The sequence below is a fragment of the Dipodomys spectabilis genome, unplaced genomic scaffold (genome assembly GCF_019054845.1).
Source record: "Dipodomys spectabilis isolate Male_0828 unplaced genomic scaffold, ASM1905484v1 ptg000042l, whole genome shotgun sequence".
Classification (NCBI taxonomy): Eukaryota; Metazoa; Chordata; class Mammalia; order Rodentia; family Heteromyidae; genus Dipodomys; species Dipodomys spectabilis.
This window is the reverse complement of record NW_024870719.1, coordinates 1,321,347-1,347,244: the sequence shown is the minus strand read 5'-3', so window position 1 is coordinate 1,347,244 and position 25,898 is coordinate 1,321,347. Positions and strand designations below refer to the sequence as shown.

The 25,898-nt window shown below is 41.0% G+C and overlaps 1 long non-coding RNA gene and 1 pseudogene across 1 annotated transcript; one reads left to right on the top strand and one right to left on the bottom strand.

The window, feature by feature from the left end:
* The first annotated feature begins 4,954 nt into the window (after window positions 1–4,954).
* Window positions 4,955–6,738, top strand: LOC122106469 (annotated as a pseudogene).
* A 1,385-nt stretch (window positions 6,739–8,123) lies between these two features.
* On the bottom strand, window positions 8,124–24,357 carry LOC122106550. Its single transcript, XR_006147194.1, has 3 exons — window positions 24,346–24,357; window positions 10,096–10,100; window positions 8,124–8,216 (listed from the first exon to the last, which is right to left on the bottom strand). It is a non-coding gene; the product is annotated as an uncharacterized LOC122106550 (long non-coding RNA).
* Between the last annotated feature and the right edge of the window lie 1,541 nt (window positions 24,358–25,898).

The window sequence follows — 25,898 nt, the reverse complement described above, 5'->3', positions numbered from 1 at the left end:
TATACCAAGCAAGTGTTGTATAGCACTGAGCTATGGGGCTTGCATTCAGGGCCTGGAGCTGGTACTCATCCACTTGAGTCATGTCTCCAGTCAAGAATTTTGCTATTTAATTAGAGATAGAGTTTCTAGGACTTTTCTACCCAGGCTGATTTCAAACCGTGATCCTCCAGGTCTTAGCTTCCTGAGTAGCTAGGATTACAGTCCACTGACATTTGGCTTTTGATTATCTTTTTAAGAAATTTTATCTCCAGTAGTTTAGGCATTCTAATTTCTTTCTAATATTTTAGGCATTTTTCCAGATATTTCAACATGTATCAAAGTTGAAAGTAAATTTATAATTTTCAATTTTTCTGAAAAAAATACAACCTACACCCTCTTTTTCTGAGTTATATGCTACTATCATGTATTTTACAGGTATATTTCAACTCTAGAAGACTTATTTTATGCACTCAATGTTTATTTAGGTGAACTCACAAATCTTTCTCACATCTCTTGCATTTTTATTTCTGCCCAAGGGGCATGTGTTAAATTTTCCTTTACTTGGTAAGGAAAATGTCTTCATTTTACCTTGGTTCAATAATATTTTCACTGGGAATAGAATTCACGGTTGATGATACATATTGAAAGAAAAGCACATTCTGCTATTTACATTGGTACTGTCACTCTGGCACTCAGAGAATATCTGTCCACTTTTTTTTCCTCTCTGATTTCATTTAGGAGTATTCTCTGTGCGTTTGGTTTTAAGTTTCCATGCAGGGCCTAGGTACTGTTCCTTAGTTTTCCTGGTCAAGGCTGGTGCTCTACCACTTGATCCACAGCTCCATTTCTGGCTTTTTGGTGGTTAATTGGAGATCAGAACCCTACACTTTTCTTCCAAGGCTGGCTTCAAACTGTGATTCTCAGATCTTAGCCTCTTCAGTAGGATTACAGGCATGAGCCACCGGTGCCCAACTATAGAAAACTCTGAGCTGCTGTATCTGTCCTGTTCTCCTCTTCTTTAGGATCTGGATGTTTTTGTGTCCTTCCTTTTCCTTCTACCTGTTACTGCCTCTTCTGCACTTATTTTCTGTTTGTTTCTTTGGGCTGCATTTTCAATAATTTCTTTTAATTTATCCCAACTTATGAATGTGCCTGATCCTACCACTAATTGCCACTGAGTTATTACATTCTTAATTCTAGTTCTATTGGGATCCCTTCCCCATTTGCTAAGTCATTTTATAATGATTTCTTGTTCCTTACAGGTATTTTCAAATATATCTTTTCTATTTCTGTAATCAGAGATCTCATAATCAATCAGAATCTGAGGCATGTGCCTGTGTGCACAAATACCTGAAAATGATTTTCTCCCTTGTGGTGATTTTTTTTTTTTTGGGTCCAGTTGTGGGGCTTGAACTCTGGGCCTGGGTGTTGTCCCTCAGCTCTTCAGCTCAAGGCTAGTGCCCTACCACTTGAGCCACAGCGCCACTTCCAGCTTTTTTCTTTTTGCTTATGTGGTGCTGAGGAATCGAACCCAGGGCTTCAGGCATGCAAGGCAAGCGCTCTACCACTGAGCCAACTTCCCAGCCCCGACAGGGGAGATTTTATTGTGACATTTCTGCATATGTATATTCCACTCAATATCACCCCTTCTATCGCTCTCCCTTACCCCTTTCCTAAAACAATTTCTTTTTGGTACTGGTGTATGGGGGTAGACTTGTGCTCTATTTTGTTTTATTTTACTCAAGGCTGGCCCTCTGCCACTTAATCCACACCTCCACATTTGGCTTTTTGCTGGTTCATTGGAGATAAGAATCTCTTGGGATTGTCTGCTTAGGCTAACTTTGAACCCAGATCTTCAGACCTCAGCCTCCTGAGTAGCTAGGATTACAGATGTGGTCCTCTGGTGCCTACTTGGTTGTTTTTAATGTACATTGGTTATAGATTGTTTCTTGGAACTATTATGAGGAATAAGTAATAGGGCCTAGGAGAGTATTTGAATTTATATCTGCTAGGTGCCTCACGGAAAACCTAGTATAAGACCACCCTAATACTGCCTCAGGACTTGAGTTCTCTGACCATCTAGGATGTAGGCTTTCACAGGAGGCTTGTCTGGTCTCCATAATCTTTGGACCCCCTCTTATTGAGGACATAAAGGGCAGTTAAATGTGTCTTGGATGGGTCTAGGCTTTGATATGACTCTTTTACAACTCAAAATTATTCACCTGCAAGTTCAAGACTAGTAGGAACAACAGATCATCCTTAGACAACAGTGGCTTCTATGATCATTTATCTCCAGAATACCCTTTGCTCTAGTAACTTCTATCTATGTTTTTAGCTCCTCTTATTTTTAAGTAGGAATGTCTTTGTTTTATAACACATTAATGCAGCTACCTTTGTCTTTTCAGACAAGAAAAATGAGACCCATAGAGGCCAAATATTTTGAGAGTTGAGGTTTCTGTTTTGTATCGCTTTCTTTTATGGTACTGGGATTTGAACTTAGGGCCTAACATTTGCTAGGCAGTTGTCTTACCACTAAACATGCCTGCAGCTCTGATTTTTGCTGGTTATTTTTTTTTTTAGGTAGCATTGTGCTTCCTGCCCTGATTCACATCTGGGTATTATCTGCCTATGTTAGGCTTCCCATGTATCTAGGATAGCTGGTGCATGCTACCATGTCGCTTTTCATTGAGATGGGGTCTCCTGAACTTTTCTGTCCAATTGGCCTCAAACCATGACCCTCCCAATCTCACCCTCCATGTAGCTAGAATTATAGGTCTGGGCCACTGGTGCCTAGTTAATTTTTTTTAATCTTCACAAGGGCTTGTTCATATCCTTAAACTAATTATTAGAGACTTTAATGTTTTATGTTTTCCTCTGATGAGTTATTTCTTCCTGCTTCTGACTTTGGAAGGTTTGCTTTCTTCCATATTTGGTCTGCTAATAGCAATTTCTTACTTGGCAGTACAGTTTGTATATATAATGTGTATGAAATGAGAGAAGGAAGTTATTCTGCAGGAGACAACATACTAAGTGTTTTATAATTTATCTTTATAACAACCCCAGGAAATGGTAGTTGTTGGTGGCTATTGTTTCTCCCATTTTATGTTAGAGGAAAATGAGGTTAAGTAACTTTACCAGGTCATAAAACCAGCAGGTGGCCAAGTCATAGCTCCAAGCCAGGCTCTGACACCACAGCTTTAGATCTAAATGCTCTATCTAAGCAATCTGAAGCTACAGATACGGAGCAAGTGATTATAATTAAAATCATTAGAGATGCAATCATTTAGAACTCAATTTTGATTCAATATGCACAGAAATGATCATTTTGACTCAATGTGCCCAGATGCTGTAATATTCATGGCATTGCACGTCAAAGCCACAATTCCAGCAATCTAACCATCTGTGTGTATACACAGCCCCACTCTTCTCCCTTCTACATCAACACAGAGACTGACAAATCCTCAGCCGGGGAACACCCTGGCGGTTCCTTTTCCTGTGTTTCCTGTTTCTTATGGAGCCAATCTATGTAGAAGAAAGCAATAGGCTCACTGACAAATTTTGTCAGAAATCTTGGGCTGCATACTGCAATTTTTAAAATTAAAAAAAAAAACTATGATGAATTTTCTTCAGACTTTGGTCCTTCCTATGGATTTTATATGAACTTGTATGTTCTAGTAGATATAAATGGAGCTTTAAGTTGGACATTAGTGGCTCATACCTATATCCTAACTACACAAGAAGTCTGAGAACTAGAGGATCATAGTTCACGGCCAGCTTGGACAGAAGAAAGCCCACCAGACTCCATCTCCAAAATCAGCCAAAAAGCAAGGCTGGAAGTGTGGCTGAACTGGTAGAATGCCAGCTAAGCAAGCATGAGGCCTTGAGCTCAAATCCCAGTCACTCTCCCAACCCCCATCCAAAATGTGGGCTTCCAAACCAGGCTGCCTAGGTTCAAAATACTGTCAGTTTGCTAGTGCTATCTCAGGCAAAATATTTGGCCTCTATAGGTCTCACTTTTCTCATTTGAAAAGACAAAGGTAGCTGCATTTATCTTATAGTATTATTATAAGGATCCTTTGAGACTCAGTGCAAAGTTTGGTACACAAAGAGTGCCTAATCTTAGTATTTAAATTACTTCTGAATAGTCTTTGACTTTAGGCTTATTTCTTCTGTGCCAAGAATTTTTTGTTGTTAAAATTTCTAAGTGGTTACTATGTAGTTTTGTTTTTGTTTTTGCTTATTTCCACTTGTGCATATTTTTGGCTAAAATTTGTAAATCAACAGTTTCAATGTTTAACTAATATCTAAACAGATTTGTGAAACATTTAAGAATATTTTTGAAAGAATAGAATAGTGAATTTTTTGCATACATATAAATCTATTAAATCAATTTTGTTAATATGAATTTTCTAGTATTAATCTATTAATCTACTAGATCTCTAACTAAGATAATAACCAGATACATGAATTTTAGATTTAGAACTCCTTCTTTCTTTTGTTCTTTCTTTCTTTTCTTCTTCCTTCTCTTCCTTTTCCTCTTCCTTTTTTTTTCCTGTCATTTCTGGGGCTTGGATTCAGGGCCTGGGTGCTGCACATGAGATTTTTTCCCCTCAAGGCTCTACCACTTGAACCACAGCTTCACTTCTGGCATTTCAGTGATCAATTGATCAGAGTCTTACAGGACTTTCTTGCCCCGGTTAGCTTCAAATGTGGATCTTCAGATCTCAGCCTCCTGAGTAACTAGGGTTACAGACATTAGCCACTGACACCTGGCTTGGATTTAGACCTTTAAAGGAAAGAAGAAGAAGAGGAAGAAGATCCGTGAGACTCATATTTTAAAATTAATCACCTGGAACTGGAAGTGGCTCTTTGGCTCAAAGAGGTAGAGTGCTAGTTTTGAGCAAAAATCCTCAGGAGAGCACCCAGGCCTTGAGTTTAAGCCCCATAACCAACAAAAATCCTGGCCCACTACAGGATGGGGCAGAGGTGGTGGTGTTGGAGGCAGCAGGAGGGGAGCAGGTGGTGTAAATCAGCAGACTTCGAAGAGTTGAGGAATGTGATTTCTAATTTTAGGGTTTCTGAAGCACAAGCATTAGGCTTTGCTGGATGAAATAAAAGTGGACACAAGCATGACCTCCTGAAGAGGGTGCTGCATTTATTGAATCGTGGCTGCTACCCTGTGGTTCAGATTAAAATCCAAGAATTGCATGGACACCAGTGTCCCTGGACTTGAAAAGGACTTTCGGATTCACCAATGATCAAGTCATCTCTTCTCAGTTCGGATGGAACCTGACGTAACTGGGGCTGGAATCCACTCATTGCCTTCCACGTCAGTTACCCCTCACTCACCACCATCTCCTGTTGGTTCTGTGCTGCTTCAAAATACAAAGCCCACATTTGAGAGGCAGCAACCATCTCCTTCACTTCCTCCTGACCATCCTGAGGTGCAGCTCACAAACTTGCCCTTTTATGATATCCTTAAGGTTCTCATCAAACCCACCAGTTTAGTTAAAAGCAGCATTCCGCCATTTCAAGAGAACTTTTTTAGTTTTGCTCTGACACCTCAAGAAGTTAGAAAGATCCGCATATCCAAACACTCTTTGCCAGGTGGCAGAATAAATTATGGAGTCCAAGTGCAGCTGAGACTTTGCCTGGTAGAGGCAAGTTGCCCTCAAGAAGATAACTACCCCAACAGACTATGTGTAAAAGTAAACGGATGGCTGCTTCCTTTGCCTGGCTCTGCATCTTCCCCTAAACGTGGGATTGAACAGAAGTGCCCTGCGCGCCCGTTGAATATTACATCTTTAGTTAGATTGTCTTCGGCTGTGCCCAATCGGATTTCTATTTCTTGGGCATCTGAAATTGGGAAGAACCACTCCATGTCTGTATATCTTGTAGAAAAGCTCACCTCAGCCACGTTACTACAGAGATTAAACTATACTGTTAGTAATCCAGACCATTCCAGAGCACTAATTAAAGAAAAACTTACTGCAGATCCTGATAGTGAAGTTGCTGTGACTAGTCTTCAGGTATCGCTGGTGTGCCCTTTAGGAAAAATGAGGCTGACAGCCCCATGCCGCGCAGTGACATGTACACACCTGCAGTGTTTTGATGCTGCCGTCTACCTACAAATGAATGAGAAGAAACTCACCTGGATTTGTCCTGTGTGTGACCAAAAAGCCGCCTACGAAAACCTGATATTAGATGGGCTTTTTATGGAAATTCTCAGTGCCTGTTCAGATGCAGATGAGATTGAATTCCAAAAAGATGGCGTTTGGTGTCCAGTGAGACTGAAGAAAGGAGCTATGCAGGTACCCAGTCCACCACATGCAAACTTAGAAAGTACAAGTGGCCTTAGTGAAACGTGTCCAGCAATTGAAACCAATAAAGTTCTCAGTATACCTAGTTCAGTGATTGTAGCCAATGAAGCAAGCAAGAAGAAAGTGGATGTTATTGATCTAACAAGAGAAAGCTCTTCTGATGAAAAGGAAGACCCTCCTGTCAAAAAGAAATGCACCTTTACACCAGAAACACAAAGCAGCCCAACCAAAGGGGTTATTGTGCATGCGCCACCTTCTGTAGGGGCGCCTGGTGTGACATCTTTTGATCCTGCTGCTATTCCACCCTCACCGACTGGCAACTCAGTGCCATCCCAACACAGGCTACCATCTGTCATCAGATTTGCCAGTAGAACAAAGAAGAAGTGATAGCGATAATGAACCACAGCTTGGAATGTCTTCTGATACTGTGCAGCAATGAATACAAAATAAATCATTTGTACTTAGGGAATGGAAAACAGCTTGATTGTTTTGAGAAAAAATTATGACTGCCTTATTCTATGCTAGTGCCATATTGTCAAGTTTGGATTTTCTTTCCCTTATTCCAGTTGATCCGTAGTGCTGTCCCTCTATGTTTCTGGGTAGTCTCACCTCACCTTTAGCATCAAGCAATGTATCTGTCACCACCACCTGACCCCAAGAAAGCAGTACTCATGTGAGTTCATCCAACAGCAGGAGTGGAAGTAATATTCCTGACATCATCTCATTGGACAAAGGGAGGATACACTTGATTCTGGAAATCATTCATCAAAACTGCTCTTGCTTGGATTTTTGGCCCACAGAAATTATCTTCTTGTTTATTTGTTTTGGAAACTTGATATTGATTGGCACATCAGATAGATTCTTTCACTTTCTGAGAGAGGAACCCAGTTGACTCCAGCAAGAAGCGAATGACTTGCAATGATTTATCATACTCATATGCTGAGCATCAGATACATTCAGCCATGATGATATCTTTTGAGCAGTGGACTTTAGTTTCATACATTACTGGATGGATTCTACACATCAGCTTAACCTTTCATAGTTACAATAAACAGCAAAAATGTATGTACATAAAAGTTCAATTTTAATTATAGATGTAATCACCGATTCTAGAATGACAGCAATTTCTGTTTAATCCAGTGTGAAGGGGGAAAATATGAGGAAAGAAGTCTCTACAGAGATTTGTTCCATTTTGTTGAAGCAGTGAAGGTTTGAGAAGTATCTAGAGCTTGGGTCCACTTTTCTTCTTGAAGATCAACTCTTCATGATCACATCAAAGAAACTTGTGCATTTTCCTGGTTGTCATTTACACATTGACACTGTTTGCTAGACAGCAGAATGAAGAGCTGGGACTCAGCTGCTCTTTATTAGTGATTATGTTTAAGAACACTATGCAGATTCTGCTTGGACATAATGTGTAATTTTTGGTAACTGTACATTCTCAGTCTAGAGTTTTCTACAAATGTGGGGCTTGCCTTCTTATGAAAAAACTTCTGTGCAGACTTTAAAATATTTTTTGAGGAAAATGTAGCTGGAATGTTTGTTAGAATATTCATAAATGGTGTATAGAAATACTGATCATTTGGAGGCAATAGCATGGTTTTATGAGAAATGGGGATAACAAAATTCAGTTTCTTTCTATGAGCTTAAGTTGCTCACTTATTATATAGAAGACTATTACACAGCCTTGGTGGAAACTTTTTAATTTTTGGTGGCACAGACTATATTTTAGGTCTATGATCATATATCTTGTCGGTAAAATTTCTCTCCAGCAGGGATTTTCAAATTTAAGGAAAAGAAAATGGCAAGTGATTAAGGGCAGCATCAGTTCTCCCATTTTCCCCAAATCACAAAAGACAGAAGTATTTGGATTTAAGTGAGAAAGGATCCCAAGTCTTATTTCACATCTCCCTGAAACTTTGTTTCTGTGGCTGTGCTGGCTGGACTTTGAAGACCCATTTTCTATGATGTTTGATTTTGAATCCCTCAGAAAACCGAGTTTGACTTGACTTCCTATATCATTTTTTTTCCTTGTGGATTTAGTACTTTCCTTTTTTCTGTCACCGTTTTATCCATTTTAAGGCAAAACCTTTTTTAGTAATTAGTTTAATTGATTTCTCACACGAAGTGCCAGGTAAGGATTCTCTATGTCCAGTTATTTATAACAGGGACATGCTATTTCAAGATGGATGCAACTATTTCAAGATGTTTTTATACTTTCTCAAGTTTTTATGGCCTTTGTGTGCTGTTCTTATGTCTGATGTAGTATGTGGTTTTCCACATCATCTGTATTTGATGCTGTATCTTTGGAAGGTCTGCATATCATGAAGAGTGCAACAGCAAAGCCAGACTTGACTTTTACAGCAGTACTTGACCCACAGTCACCAGTTCTGCCATCTTAGTCTGTAGATTCCAACGCAGGTGACAGCCTTTGTCAAAATACCAAATTTCTTCCCAGTAGGATTTTATGTTGCTGCTGTAACTACAGATTCCATCGTTATTAACTCTGTAATTAGATAAAATAATCTGATTTGTGTGGCATAGTTTGTTAATAAAGGAATGATGTATAGTTATCATTTTGTTATAAAAATCCTGCTCTATAGTTAGAAGATTCCTTTGATCTCTACCAAGGACAGTATTTCCTATTCAATTAACATTTTCCTTCTCTTCTATTGCTGTTTTCGCAGAGTGGCCAAGATAGTTAAATTCTGGTTTCAAATTAGAAATGTCTTTGTAGGAGATAAAGGAGCCAATAAAGAGGGACAAGCTGAATTTCCAGCCATTCTTGGCACCAACAAGAACCTCCATATTGAGACACTGAAATGTAAAATGTGGTAGATGAATGCTATTATCCTTGCCCTGGCTTATTTTGAAACCATAATATTTCTTTGTCTTTAATGAATGCAACTTTTCCTTTAACTGTGGGCAGCCTGAGGTGCCCACCCCAAATCAACCTAAAAACCCACAGAAGCAATGGCAAATCAGACTCCCTGTGAAGAGGTGGGTGGCCTCCCAAGACCTACTGATCAGGAAAGCCTACTCTCCCCCAGGGCAGCGCTCTCTCCTGAGGTTGTGTTACTGATCATCACGAGCTGACACTGCACGTAGGATACCTGTTATTCTCAGGCTTCTTTGCAAACGCCCCTCTCCACACCCTACCTCTAAGTTGCTAGGCAGCCAGAAGATGAAAGCTTTCCAAGACGTGACTGTGTTCTTGCAACTCTGTATCTATCTACATAGAGCCCTGCAGCTTTCCTGTGGAGGATTTTTTCTTCAAAAGCAAAACATTCTTGTCTTGGTTTCTCTGCCCACATTATTAGTAGTAAGAGTGGCCCAGTGCAAATCAGCATTTAATGGCAGTGTCACACTTCCTGCCTTCAGTGCCTTCCCGTGCCATTGAAAGACTTTGAAGGTTGCTGAGAGCACTTTGGTACTGTGCTGGAGAAGGAGGTGATTTGCTGCCAGACTCTCTTGCGCAGTTCCACACTGTCCTTCAAACATGGACTTTGTTCTTTGTAGACACCCTTGGCCCACCATCAGCTGGATTTGTCTTTTGAACTGTTGCTCAGGTAATGGTGACAGTTTTGCTTTTACTCATCTACTCTTTATCTACCAATCCTTAGGGTATATGTGAAAAACCACTAGCTAATTTAAGAGGAAAATGTGTGTGTGTGTGTGTGTGTGTGTGTGCGCACACGCATGCACACATGCATGTGCTAGGCTGGGGCTTGAATTTATGGCCTGGGTATTGTCCCTTAGCTTATTCTGCTCAACTCTGGAACTGTACCACTTGAACCACACCTCCACTTCCAGATTTTTGCCTGTTAATTGGAGATAAGAGTCTCATGAACTTTCTTGCCTAGGCTGGCTTTGAACCATCTTCAGATTTAGCAGACATCAGCACTACCTGGCAATAATCCTGTTTTTTCACCTGCCAGAACCTTACCTTTTGAAGACAAATTTAAACATCATTTTTTTGTTTTCAGTCCTTTTATTAATTTCCCATTATACTGTGGTATGTTTTTCAAGGAATACCCCCACAAATGCTGTTGTAGCTTCTAGCAGCCTGTTTTCTTACCTGGTTTTGTATGTATCTTTGGGGAAAACAATGGAAAACAATCACTGAAGAGCAGTTGCTTAAGGGAGTGATCTAATCCTAACTGTGTGGTTATTTAGTAACGCACTGTTATCTAGTGGACTAACTAAGCCCTGGGTGAAATAGTGTATTTTCGTTTGTTTGCTTTTGCTTCTCGCCATCTCCATTTCTTTCTCTTGGCTGTACTCACTCACTCTTAGTTTGAACTCAGAGCCTCATGCACACTTGGATTGCTGGCTCATGGCCAGTGCTGTACCACTTGGGCCACTCCTCTAGGCTAACTTTTTGCTGGTTATTTTGGAGAAGGAGCCTCATAGATTTTTCTCCTCAGGCTGTCTTTGAATCATGGTCCTTTGGATTTAGCCTTCTGAGTAGTTAGGATTTACAAGAATGAACTACCAGAACTTGGCACACCAGTTCCTTTTGTAGGGAGTATATGTTCATGTAGAAATTTGTGTATGTATGTATGTGTGTGTGTGTTGTGTGTGTGTGTGTATATATGTCAGTATTGGAGTTTTGAATTCATGGCTTGGGTTCTGTCCCTTAGCTTTTTGCTTACGGCTGGTGCTCAAACACTTGAGCCACAGTTCCACTTGTAGCTTTTTGGTGGCTCATTGTAGATAAGAGTGTCATGCATTTTCCTACCTGGGTTGGCTTCCAACTGGGATACTCAGATTTCAGTATCCTGAATAGCTAGAATTCCAGGCATGAGCCACCAGCCTAGGAACTTTTGAAACAATGATGACAGACATACTCTGGAGCTTCAGGGCAGGGTGTATTAGATGGGATGCGATGGACAGAGTTAAGAGTCCTTTATCACCCTCTTTTTACCACCACCTCAAGAAAGTATGTAGCAAATCTGTGGAGTCCAATCTCATCTTTAGCCTACCACTGGGAGAAAGTAAGAAACATTGTAGTTAAGCACCCAACAATTAGGCCAAAGGTAGGAAATTGGGAGGAAAAGCCTCCTGTCCACAGATTTTCACATTTTGAGTCATAGTCCTATACCCTAGTCCCTCCAAGGCACATCCTGAGACAAGCATTCACGTGTATGTTTTGTCTATGGTCTATGCTTAGGGGAAACACCTGTAGGACAGCTATGGAGTGAAATAAGAGGCTAAGCAAGGAATAGAGGGAGAGATGAGTAATGAGACACAAACAGCATTGTCTACAGTTCACCCTATTCAGATCCAATACTTTTGCATTAAGTGTGCTCTATATACTCTACCAACCATGATTCTGGTTGGTCAGTAGTGTCTAGGAAAATGGAGAGTTGGTGGGAATAGTATCGTCCTGCTGGCACAGGTGGTCCTGAAGTCTCAACTAATCCTTATCACTATCCTTCACCATCCATTCTAGATTCTTCTCAGCTTCGGTCGTCACTTCTGCTGGTGTAGATGGCCCATCTGCTGGGATGGACCATCTTTCTTTCTTAAGGGCTCTGGGAATAAAAATCAAGTTCATGGATTTCTTTTCTTTCATTAGCGTGTATAAAAAATACTGGAGCTGGGTATTTTATAAAGACAAGCTGTTCCCTCTGTACATCACCTTTATAATAATAACAAAATTAAGATTAGCTCTATGCTGGTGGCCCACGCCTATAATCCTAGCTACTCAGGAGGCTGAGATCTATGGGTCATAGTGCAAAGCCAGCCTGGGTAGGAAAGTCTGTGAGATACTTTATCTCCAATAAACTACTAAGAAAAGGCCAGAAGTGGCACTGGCATTGTGGCTCAAATGGTAGAGTGCTAACCTTAAGCAAAAGAAGCTTAGGGACAGAGCCAGGGCCTAGAGTTCACAGACCGGATGTCTCCTTAGCTCCTGCTTTTGGATGCCGGATGTTAAGATTATGTGGCTCCATGGAAGTTGATAGTAAGGTGATGGCAACATACACAGAAAAGATTGCATGGCAAGACAGGAAACCAGAGGGATTCAAGGGCCACATATACCCTTTTTATAACAATTTGCAGTTGCTTGAGTGAGCCAGGATCCTGTGAGAATTGTGCTAATCTTTTCTAAGTGCAATTTTTTCTGTGATCTAAAACCACCACCTCCCATTAGATCCACTTCTTAAAGGTTAGGAGTAGCTCACCAACTCAAAAAGAACTGAGCAAGGCAAAGTTTAAAATCTGGCAAGCAAGCACACAGAGCAGGCAAGCCGCTCCCTTTTTATCCCTAACCCAGCAGCAGGCCCTGCTCCTCTGTTCCCATTGGCTGAACTCAGGTTCACAATCTTGCAAAGGGATGTTGTTTAATGTAACTAAAATTCAAGAAGCTTTAAACAGGATGTCTTAAAAGGGCAGCAGGAAATGTAAATAACAAGAATGTAACTAATAAGGACCAAGCTACAGGACCAAAGCAGGAACCTTTCAGAATAAGAATTCTCACAAGATTAACAGTAAGCAAACTACCACACTCTGAACATTACAACATTAAACTACCAGCTTCTGGCAGGAAGGGACCCATTCAAACCATGTCTACATCATAGACATCCGTTTTAGGTAACTGTTTCATAAGGTCATAGGTATGAGCCATGGAAAGCATTATGGCAGATGATCTCGGAATTTGTACTATGGGTGTCCCTGTGATCTCTGGATCTACTCAAACTTTATGAAATCATTTTAATCTTTCTACTAAGTCTATGTGGCCTTATGGCTTGGCAGTTCATGATGAACATTGGTTGTCACATGGTCATTTGATATCTCATAATAAGATTTTCCATGTCTAGGAGATATTTTTCAAATGGTGTATAATTTTCTTCCCTTTTGTATTAGTATTGGAGCTTGAGCTCAGGGCTTGGCTGCTGCCCTTGAGCTTTTGCGTTCAAGGCTAGCACTTTACCACTTGAGCAGCAACTCCATTTTCAGCATTTTGGTGGCTAATTGGAGATAAGAGTCTCACAGACTTTCTTTCCAGGACTGGCTTTGAATCATGATCCTCAGATCTCAGCCTCCTCAATAGCTAGGATTACAGGTATAAGCTACTGACTCCTGGCTCAAATGTATAATTCTTGACCCAAAGAACCCTAGGAATCTTCTGATTCTCTATTTAGGGCTTGGTTAACACTTCACAAGTATAATCCAAGTGCCAGAGTTACTTGTACCATGTTCTGAATGTGAGACTGATCTCTTGCTTGCTCTGCGCTCCACTCAAAACTAGAACTCTTTCAAATCACAAGTCAGAGTAGGAACTGTATTGCTCACAAAATTTAACGGACCCTGTCAAGCATTGCATTGGTCCCCCTTAGTGACAGGTACAAGGTATATTAAGAAAACTTTTATTTTGAAGTGATGTTTTCAAAAGCCTCAGAACATTGGATCAAAAAACCTGGAAAGCTTTCACTGTATTTGATGTAGGTATAATTTGTGGAGGGGAAGGGGAAAAACAAATCATTTAAATAGGGATACAGGTGGACCCATTGCAACAATGAGATGTACATTGTGTTGAAAAATGAACTTTACAACTTTGGTGGGGGTGTGTGGGGAGGCGGGGGGGGGGGGCTGGGGGTAGTGGGGAGGATTGGGTGGGGAGGGCAGGGGGGGGAGGATGGGAAGGGATGGGAAGGGTAAACAAAGGAGGAGGCTACAAAGCTTGATAAGAAATGTACTCATTATCTTGCCCATGTAATTGTAACCCCTCTGTTCAGTATTTTCACAATAAAAAAAAAACCCTGAAAACTAGCAGAATTCTGATGCTGTAAAGTCTATCTTATAAAGTGACCTAGCACATGATTAAGTCTGTGCCACTCACTCCACTTACAGGCACTATGATTCATCAGGTGTTCATTGTAAAAGTCATATAGGTGAATTAAATAATGTGAGTAGGTATATGGACCATTACACCACTAAGAGTGTCCATAATCCCTCTTATTGTCCCCTCTTAAGCACTATTAATTACTTTATTATTTATTGATTATTTATTACTTTATCTTCGGGCTTTCATTTGATCTTTCCTGCTAAAATTCTTTTATTATTTAAAGAACTAATTCCAATATGAGCAAGCAAATTAACTTGCTTGTTCTATTTACCCATTGAAGATCTGGGGAAATGATCCCAAGGGAGACACATGGATCTAGTGGAGCCACTCTGAGATGGGAAGGATTGGATCAGGGATCCCTTTCATACCTGACCTCAAATACCTGTACTGTAATTGGAAGTCCGAATGGTATTTTTGTTTTCCAGTGTCAGTGTTGGTTGGCACCCTGTGCATAGCACCTGTTAAAGACCTGGGTGGTGTACTTCTCTCAGCATATGGTGATAGGAGAAAAGTATCATAAATCCCCTTTCAGGAAGGTCTCATGTAGTCATACTATATAAGTGACAATGTGATATCAAATACTTCTTTACTCTTATTTTTCCCTTCTTGTGCTGGCCCTAGGGCTTGAACTCAGTCTAGACAGTGTCCCCAAGCTTTTTTACTCAGGGCTATCATTTCACTACTTGATCCATAGCTCTGCTTCTAGCTGTTGGTGGTTAATTGGAGATAAGAGTCTCACAGACCTTCCTGCACTCAGTTCTAGGCCTCCTGTATGGCTAGGATTACAGGTGTGATCTACCTAGTACCCAGCAAAGCTTACTTTTATGAACTTTTCATTAGTACATAATTCTAAACTTACAGAAAATTGAAAATAGTACAAAAAATCTTGGGTCATTTTCACTTAGATCCTCTAAATATGAACACCTTGCTACATCCTTTTCTCAACAAACACATTAATATGTATATATCACCCACATTTTTTTTCTGGACTGTGTAAGACTAAGCTGCAGACAGAATTCTCCTGTATTTATTTTTGTGCTGCATTGGGCTTGCACTCAAGGCTGTATGCTCTTGCTTGGCTTTTTTGCCCATGTCTGGTGCTCTACTAGTTGAGCCATAGCTCTACTTCTGTCTTCTTGTAGTTACTTGGACATAGAGTCTCATGGGCTTTCCTTCTCTAGGCTGGCTTTGATTCATGATTCCTCAGTTCTCAGCTTCCTGAGTACCTAGAATTATAGGCCTGAGCCACTGGTGTCCTGCTCCACTTCCACTTTTTGGTGGTCAGTTGGAGATGAGTCTCTCAGAATTTTTTTTCCTTGATTGGTTTTGGACAGTGAGCCTCAGATCTTCATCCTCCTGGTTAGCTAGAATTACACGAATGAGCTCCCAGTGTCAAGCTTACTTTATTTTAAATTTGTATGTCTTTTTTATTTTCCACACATCTTTTATTAGTTGTCCAAGAAAGTTTCATTTTGACCTGTGCATATATGCATACTGTTAGAGTAAATTAGACTTTGCCAGAAAACCACTCAGACATCCAGGCACAAAGAACAACGAATAGGTTTATTGCCAGTAAAGGGACCAGCAAGACCCCTTCTCACAAGAGAGAAATGAGAAGTATCAGCTATTGTCTGAGGTGACCTATATAACCTACTGAGGCTAGGATGGACTAGAAGGGGATAGGAGCCAGAGACGCTGGTGTGGACTTGAAGACCAGAGGCTTCATCATGGTGGATTAGGATTTATGGCTGCTGCCCAACTAGTAGATAAGGGGCCTTCCAGCTGATCAGACCTGAATGTCACTCTAAGGGGACCTTGCTGCCCCAGAGGAGTGCCATCTCAAGGCAAAGGAGGGGTGGAGGCTGATTATTTACTGCCTTTACTAAATGGGCTTCGTGTTGCCGAGGAAAGGAGCAGGCTAAGCCATGGGAAAGGAGCTCATTGGGCTAATAGAGTTCATTGGGCTAACACATACAATGCACCTTGATTAGCCCTCCCCCACCCCACATCATACTCATTTCCCCTTCCCAAACAAATCTCAACGAGCTTCATAGATGCATTTTGATGTATGTATAGTATTTGACCATATTCCCCCTTCTTCACCCTTTCCATTGCCCTTCTCTCTCCCAGTAATACTCATACCCCAGGCAGGGTCTATTTTACATTCGTGTCCTTTACTTTTTAAAGATATGTTCATTGTTTAAAGGGTTTTCTCACTAGGGATTTTCACAAATGCACATATTTTAATTATAGATAGACACTTTCCCCATCCTCACGAACCCCTATTATTCAACAGCTTTCAGTGAATTCCACTTTGCTATCTTCCTTCAGAAATGCAATGTATTTTGGTATTGCTCACCCTCTAACAGTCTTTTCTCCTTCCCCACACCAGTCGCTCAAACAGTCTCACATTACAAATACATTCTTTATATAGGTGTTTTTGTATGTGTGTGTGTGTGTGTGTGTGTGTGTGTGTGTGTGTGCGCGCGCACGATTACATGAGTGTGAGTGTGAGAATGTAGCTTCTCACATGGTTTGTAGAGTTTTCACAGATGTGATATGGTCCCTATATTATTGTTAATTTATATCTCTGTGGGGAAAGGGTACTGCAGTTTCCTAGCGGGCCTTCTTCCTGACATTGTTTTCTTTGTGGAAAGTTTTTTTTTTTTTGTTTGTTTATTTATTGGTTGCTTCTTTTGTTTTAGAAGACAGGGTCTTTCTGTGCAGCCAGGGCTAGCTTTAAATTTGCTATGCAGCCAAGGCTGGCTTTGAACTCAAATAATTCTCCTGTTTCTGTCTTCTGAGGATTATTAGCATGTACTACTATACCCAGCTGTGAGTTTTTTGATCATTATTTAGAGAATACTTTATGCATTTCTGTAATCAGACCCACATAGATAAGACCTTACATATGTAATACAGTGTGTTTATCCCTATATAAATAGAAAAAATAAGTTTAACATTTCTACACCAATATGGCTACTATTTCTGTATAAGCCAACCCAACACAGTAAACTGGGATGCTTTTTCCAAAGTCAACAAGATGGCTAACGTTTCAAAACATTCAAATTATACACACACACACACACATACACACACACACACACACACACACACACACACATATTTATGTAAAAAGACCTGGACAATACAGGGTGATACAAGGTGAGGTGGATATCTGCCTTCTTGTCTTCCAGAGGCCTAGTGATGAACTTCGGTTCAGTGTGTGGCTCAGACTGACCAGCAGCTGATGAGTTGTAAGCTCCCAGGTTCCGTTTTTCTCTTTCAAGAATTCTTCCTCTGAGCCCTGGTATTCCTCTAGCCAGACTGAACACGCTCAACACTGAGTCTTTCTTTCTTCCTGTTGCTCTTTTTTGCAAAGTGCTTTCTCTTCTTTTCCTTGTCTGCCCTCTGAAATCCAGTTTCTTCTGTAAGACTGAATGAATAAACCTCTCTGTGCTTCTGCCGCTACATAGGCAACATGGCCAACTGGATACCTCCCTGCCTGCCTCCCTCCCTCCCCCCCTCTCTTTCTCTCTCTCTCTGTCTCTGCATTGAATGTTTAAGAATCAGTAGAACTTATCTTTTCACCTGGCCAGATCCCAGCTTGCTGTCTCTAGCTCTTCTAAGTGGGTTTTAAAACAGCTATACTTAATGGATTCTATGGCCATTTTTTTTAGTCATTTAGTTCCTGTCCCTATCCTCATTCATGCCTTTTAATTTTTAGGTTATTTCTTTGAATGTGACTCTATTTTTATCTCTTTCCTTCCTTCTTTTTTTTCTTTTTAATCTCTCTCTCTCTTTCTCCCCCCCCCCCCATGTGCATGTGCATGCATGTACATACAAATACACAGGTCCTGGGGCTTGAACTCCAGGTCTGGGTGCTGAGCCTTAGTTTTTTCCATTCAAGGCTGATCCTCTACCTACCTCTACTTCCAGCTTTTTCCTGTTGAATTGGAGATAAGAGACTTGTGGACTTTCCTGCCTGAGCTGGCTTTGAAATATGATCCCCAAATTTCAGCCTCCTGAATAGCTAGTATTATAGGAATGAGTATTGGTTCCTGCCTAGACATCCATATTTCTAGATGGTTTGCTTACAGTGTTATCTTCTGCTTAAAGTGAAGTATGGGGTATGATTGACTTTAGACTTTAAAAATGAAGATTTAGCTAGTCATTGGTGGCTCATGCCTGTAGTTCTAATTACTCAGGAGCCCGAGATCTGAGGTTTGAAGTTCGAAGCCAACTGAAGTAGGGAAAATCTACTACACTCTTACCACTAATTAACCACCAAAAAGCTGGAAGTAGAGATGTAGCTCAAGTGGTAGAGCACCAGCCTTGAAGAAGCTAAAAGGCAATGCCCATGCCCTAAGTTCAAGCCCTTGAACCAGCGCACACACACACACACACACACACACACACACACACTTATTTCACAGTGCTTCCTTTCAACCATCACACCTTCTTCCCCAGTATTCCCCACCTCACCTTTCTTCCCAACAATTTGTCATCATACCTTTTGGCTTGCCCAATATATTTTTTTAAGCCTATAAAAACATTGTTTGCACTGAGTCTTGCTATATTATGTGATAGGATTTTCATGTTTGCATACATCACCTTGTTTTCCCTATTGATTATCTTAATTTTCTATGATTTTTAATACTCTCGTAGGATGACAAATTTACACTTGCTATGTATGTGCATATTTTAAATACTCTGTATTTCTTTTCTCTTTTTTTCCTCTGTTGGAAACGTGTTCCTATAAGCCATTGTCCTTTGGCTCCAGTCAGCTGGGAGCTCTTCAGGTCTGCAGCACTGAAGGCTTCCTTAGATGACTCATTTCCTCCAGCATTGACCGGGGGATTCCCTGGGCTTCTCTTCTGAACCACATTCCTTTGCTTCTGTATTTCACACTGTTCTAGCTTCACTCCTGGTTTTGTAAATGCACGTACTCTAGGAACTTCCTGAGGAAAATGATAAGAGAGGTCACAAAGTGTTGACCTCCCTTGCAGGAAAAAGGTTTTATTCTACTCTCAGACTCAATAGAGTATTTGCCTGGCTGTAGAATTCTAGGCTGCAAGTCACTTCTCCTAAGGATTTTTAAAGTCATTTTTACTTAAACTTCCTGTGCTGTGGAAAAATTAGATGCTATTTTAATTTTGGACTCTTGGCCTGACCTTTACCCTTCCACCTTTGAGAGCCTTTGAAGATGATTGCTGTCTACACTTTTTCTAAAATTTCACATAGTAGCCAGACGCTGTGTCTGTAATTCTAGCTCATGTCTGTAATTCTAGCTACATAGGAGGCTGAGATCCAGAGGACTGAGGTTTAAGGTTAGTCCAGGCAGAAAAGTCCACAAGAGTCGACCTCCAAAATAACCAGAAGGAAGCTGGGCTGGAGGTATGACTAAAATGATAGTGTGCCAATCAAGGAAGCAAGCCTTGAAGCAAGCTTGAGGTCCTGGGTTCAAAGCCTGGTACTTTGAAAAAAGAATTGCATCTTTCTTTTGGAAGTACTGAGGATTGAACACCAGAGGACTTGGGCTAACCACACTGCCACTTATATGATATTTTTTTTTTAATTTCAACTTGTTCTGTTGCAATCTGGTATACTCTTGCAGTCTGGAAACTTCTGTTCTTTATTTATTGAACATTTTCTTATTCGTATCATTATTCTCCTCCCCTGGTCTTTTCTGTAACTTCTTTTATTTGGATGATTGACCTTAGAAACTAATTTCAAGTTTCATTTTTCTCATTTTCCACCTCATTTAATTCTGCTCTGTTTTCCAGGACATTGTTTCCACTTGGTCTTCCAAACCTTCTATTAGAGTTTAAAAGTATCTTACCACTTTAATTTCCTTTTCCTCTGAGTGGTTTTTTTATTTTTTTTAAAAAACAGCATCTTGTTTACAGCATAATAGATGTGAAATCTTTTCTAAGGTAGTCTGATATTAATTATACTATTTTAGACAGTTTCTAACTCCCTGCATTTTTTTTCCTTCCAAGTCTTGGTCTGATTGTCTTTTCTGCTAGAAGTTGAATAGCAAGGATGACAGTAATGAGCTTGGCAGAACCTGGGTTTTGAATTTGATCCTCAGCATGACAAAAATACAAAATAAAAATAAAGGAAGAAAGAGTAAAGTCTTTCGATGCTAACCAGAGCTGTATATACACTGTTGTCATTGATCTTGACAGCGTTATTCTTCTGTTTGTTTTTAATTGAATAACTTTTAAATTTACTTTATGGGGGGGGCGCGGAGAAATCATTAATCTCCTCTTTTAAAAATATACATTGCCAGGCCAGTTATCTCTGAGACAAGAAAGGACTGTGAACTCTCTGTGTGGATAGGAAAATTTTCACAAGGATAATCCACTTATAGAATGTAATGTAACCTCTGACCTCAGCTGTGATTGGTGTGGCTGACTCCAGAGCTCCAGCCATTGGCAGTGTTAGGAAGGGCAGTAATATGGGATCAGTGCTGAGGAGGGGGTCAGGTTGCTGCTTATGAAAACATTCATCCTGTTGATTACATCCCTGCCTTGGCTAGGCACAGTGACTCACATCTGTATTCCCATCTACTTGAGAGATGGAGATTGGGAAGGATCATGGTTCAATCCAGCTAGAAAAAAAGTAAGACTCCATCTCAATCAGTAAGTCAGGTGTAGAATTGTACTCCTGTCATCCCAGCTACATGGGAATATAAATCGGAGAATCTCAGTCTGAGGCTGTCCCATGTAGAGTTCACCCACTCAAACATACCTGAAAAAAAAAATACTAAAATTAAAAAAAGATCTTGGATGGGTGACCTAATTGGTAGAACGCTTATTGTAAACACAAGGCCCTACAGAGTTCAAACCTTAGTACTACAAAAAAACAAACAACAATTCCTAGGGGCAAGGAAGGTGGCTCAGTGGTAGAGTGCTTACCTCGCATGCTTGCGGCCCTGAGTTCGATACCTCAGCACCACATAAGCAGAAAAAGGCAGAAGTGTGCACTGTGGCTCAAGCGGTAGAGCGCTAGCCTTGAGTTGAAGAGCTGAGGGACAGCGCCCAGGCCCAGAGTTCAAGCTCCATCATTGATAAAAAAAAAAAAAAAAAAATCCCTACCTTCAACTCTACCCACTGTACTCTTCCCTTGGATCAGGAAGTAGGAATTGCCAACTTCTTGTGTCTATTTTGAGGATAGTGGTCCTGCAAAATGTATTAACTTGCTCTAGGTGTCTCTCCTTGCTAGATCACAGAGCAAATTTATTCTGCCATGTCAGATCTTACCTATGCAAAAATTGTGCGACTGCTTGTCTTACTTTGTTGGCATCCCTTACCAAATTCATGTCTGAACTTAATTCCCAATGTGCTAGTATTAGGAATGGGGGGTGGAGGGGGAGCCTTTGAGAAGGGATTACATAAATCATCAGGGTTCCAATCCCATAAATGGATTAGTGCCCAGATAAAAGAGGCTGTGGGAGAGGTGTTTACTTGCCTCTTCTGTCATGGGTGAAGCCCAAAGTGGCCCTTACCACACACTGAGTCTGCTAGTGCCTTGATCTGGGACTTCTCAGCCTTCAGAAGTATGAGGAATGAATTGCTGTTATCTATAATGTAAGATTAGAAAACCAACAACAATAGACTAAGACATATCTTTCTTTTCTTTTTTGCATGTAAACATTCTCCTTTTTAAAGGCAGTATCAGGGAATGAATGTGTTCTATTTGCTATATTTAACTGGAAGCTTCTTTCCCCTAAACAGCCCAGCCAGTCTAGGCTCTCCTTTTCCAATTTCTCAAATACACTCTCTAACAGTTTTGTGCATAAGGGTCTTGTTTCTAGAACTTGAAGTGTAGGCTAAATGCTAAGTTAACTAGATAAACTTTTAGATGTTTAGGAAGGCAGGATTTTTTAAAAATCCACCTTCATAAGTAAACAAAATTTAAACATAATTTGAGATTACAATTGCCACTAACTTGCCAGGTGTCATGATGTATGCTCGTAATACCAGCACTTGGAAGGTTGAGACAGAAGATCATAAGTTTGAGGCCAGCCTGAACTACATAATGAAACTTAACCTTTAAGAAAAAACAAACAGGGGCTGGGAAGGTGGCTCAGTGGTAGAGCGCTTGCCTTGCATGCCTGAGGCCCTGGGTTCGATTCCCCAGCACCACATAAGCAAAAAAGAAAAAAAAAGCCGGAAGTGGCACTGTGGCTCAATTGGTAGAGCACTAGCCTTGAGCTGAAGAGCTGAGGGACAGCGCCCAGGCCCAGAGTTCAGTCCCCATGACCAGAACCCCCCCCCCCAAAAAAAGAAAAAACAAACATAATATTGGTGTAGCTGTTTACATAGGCTGTGATAATAAACGTATTATCAAGAGAAGTAATTTACAAATGCTTGAGGCTTAGGATCACATTTTCGGTATTAGAAGAATATCTTTATATAAAGCAGATAACCAATCTATTTATAATTTAATATAAATTGAATGCTCTGTGTGTGTGTATGTGTGTGTGTGTGTGTGTGTGTGTGTGTGTTTTATAAGTACCAGGGCTTGAACTCTGGGCCTGGATATTGTCCCTGAGCTCCTTTTGCTCAAGGCTAGCACTGTACCACTTGAGCCACAACACCATCTCCAGCTTTTTCTCTGATTAATTAGAGATAAGAGTCTCACAGACTCTCCTGCCTGGTTGGCTTTGAACTGTTATCCTCAGATCTCAGCCTCCTGAATAGCTAGGAAGATTACAGGAGTGAGCCACCACGGCTTGCGTGAATGCCAGTTTATATATATGGCCTTGCAGAGCAGGGAACATGTCCTTCCTAATTGGGGGATTACTTTCCATTTCTATTGCTACATAACAAACCATGCTTAAAACTTGTTGTTAGGGGAAGATCTCTTGCTACTCTCACCTGGGCTTTCTTACAATTCATGCAATTGCATTCAGCTGTAGGGACAGCGTGGCACTGAAAGCTGAAGTAGTCTTTTCTTTCCAAATCATGCTGGCCTCAAGATTGCAAGGTCAGTTGCTCTCTTGCAACCCATTTCCTGGTGTTCCATTGGCCAAATCAGTAGGATTCACTGTAGGTCATTACGGTTAGATTTCCTGTGTACAGGTAATCTAGATATCCTGGCACTGAAAGCTGAAGTAGTCTTTTCTTTCCAAATCATGCTGGCCTCAAGATTGCAAGGTCAGTTGCTCTCTTGCAACCCATTTCCTGGTGTTCCATTGGCCAAATCAGTAGGATTCACTGTAGGTCATTACGGTTAGATTTCCTGTGTACAGGTAATCTAGATATCCTTGTGAATCACTATAATTCTCCCAGTTCACATAGGGTATACAAAAACTATGCCTTGGAGGTGAGCACCAGTGGCTCACCCCTGTAATCCTAGCTACTCAGGAGGCTGAGATCTGAGGAGTACCTTGAGCAAAAAAGCAAAAGGATAGCATCTAGGACCTGAGTTCAAGCTCCAGAAACTCCTTCTCCTATCAAAGTAATTCCATATTCCCTTTGCTTTGGAAAATAGTTGTAAAGAGTTCTGAGAATAGAGAGATCTTTTTAAATATGTTTTTTATTGTAAAAATACTGTACAGAGGGCTTACCGTTACATGAGTAAGGTAATGAGTACATTTCCTATAGAGCATTGTTACCTCCTCCTTTGTTTTTCCCCTCCCATCCCTTCCCTCCCCAATTCCTCCCCCCCCCCCATTTGTATTATCTATACAGTTTAAGATCTCTCTATGGTCAAAAGCTATGTACATATGACCATAGAGAGATCTTAAACTGTATAGATAACACAAATATTCCAAAAGGAAGTGTGTTCACTGCTGAAGCTCTTTCCAACTATTCTTAATTTTTTTTTTAAATGATAGCACCAGGGAGCCAGTGGAACAGGGTCTGTGCTGACAAGGCAGAGTATGTTTTGAGACACACATTTGAATTTTGTTTGCAGAATATTTTATTCCTTTCCTGAATTCTAAGTAGGTAGCCAGACCCCTAGTATTTTCTGCCTGAGGGATTTTTTGCAGGACCAAAAAGCAGAAGCTGCTTGAAGTCAGTGCTGCTTTTTTTTTTCCTATAACATGCCGGCTTTCTCAAAGAGATGATGCTACGGAGGTCCAGGGTGAGGGAAGAGGATGGTGGGGGAGGTGGGTACTCCAAGGCTGGGAAAGAACCAGAAGACTGCAGTTAATGAATGAATACCAAGGACAGGGACAGCTCTTGTGGCACTGCCCCAGGGAACCTGTAGGCCTGTGCTGACATCTTAGGACATTGGATCTCTGGGTGTGAGAGTTTCTAGCCTCATCAAAGACGCTCATGTCTTTGTGGTAGACAATGTGGATAGAGAGCTAGGGGACAGGGGGCATTTGTAAAACTTTGGTGGTACATGGATTATCCAAGAACTTGGCCCATCCATGAGATAGTCAGGGCAAGGAAACCCCAATAATTACCAAGTCTGAATCACAGCTTGGTAGTGGCGCTCAGAGTTTAAAGAAAGCATTGTGACACTTCTTTTTCTCTAGCCAAGTTTGCATGAAGGTATCCAATAGAATGGCTCTGTAGATCCACAAAGAGGCGTAAGCCAAAGAAGGGAGAGTTTCCTGCACTCTTAATCTCTAGACCAAGGGATCATTAATGGATTAAGCCTCAGTTGCTGGCCAGGCATGGTGGTATACACTTGTAATACTCCCAGCTACAACTCTTATTGTAACAAAGCCCTATCTGACCAGTCCTAAGCCAATGAACAAGTGATGTCCACCTTTGGCCTCCAGAACACACCCATAACGGACACCGTTTCATGAATATGCATAATTCTCTCCCCTTGACCACATTACATCTATTTAAACCTAAAGCAAATGTCTATAGAAGGAAAGATGGGTTAATACATACACCTTTCCTCTTCCCAGAGATGCTGGTGCTAGGTTAATGAAATCCCCTCCGCTGATGTTCGCCATTGTCTTCGTTTGGTATACTGACATGGGTGGCCAGACATGACCTTCGGAAGCCAGAAGTTTTGGACTAGGGCCTAAAACTCCTTTAATAAACTTACCTATGATCCCATAGCTCATGACAGCTAGATTTAAACCAGTGCCATATGTTTATATTGTTCTTGATTTGTTTACATTATCATACATGAAATAAGCAATGTGTACCTGGAGTTACTGTAGGTATATTCTCCATACATAACGATGCATTCCACCGAATATTTATTGACAGTCTATTTGTCTTTGCCAGGTACGAATCTAGAGGTCAGAAGAGAAGATGGCACCATGGCAGACCAGGTCTTTGCTCTCTGTGGGGGATACAGGACACAGATCAGGATAAAATGAGTGCTGTGAAGCAAAGCAAATAAAGTGTAGTGAGTGAGCGAGAGCCACAGGGTGGCGTTCATTGTCACTTTGAGGAGATGACATGTGAACTGAGATTTGGATGGAGACCGAGGACCCCTCATAGCCGTCTCTGTGGGGAGCTCCTCCCAGCTTGAACAGCAGCTTCCAGGTTGGGGTGGTTGGGGTGATCAAGAGACAGAAAGGTCCATGGAGCAGGATCGGATGAGCAGCAGAAGTGAGGTTCTAAGGGTAGGTGGAGTTCCTGGGTGACACGGGTGTTGAAGAGGATGCTGGGTGCTGGCAGGATTCCTATAGCAGGTGGTGGGCAGAGGTTTGCACACATTCAGTCCAAGAAGTCTGGGAAGAAGGGACTGCCATCAGCACATCACAAAGACCAATTGTGAAATCTGAACCTGCCGTGTCATTCGTTTCTCTCAGT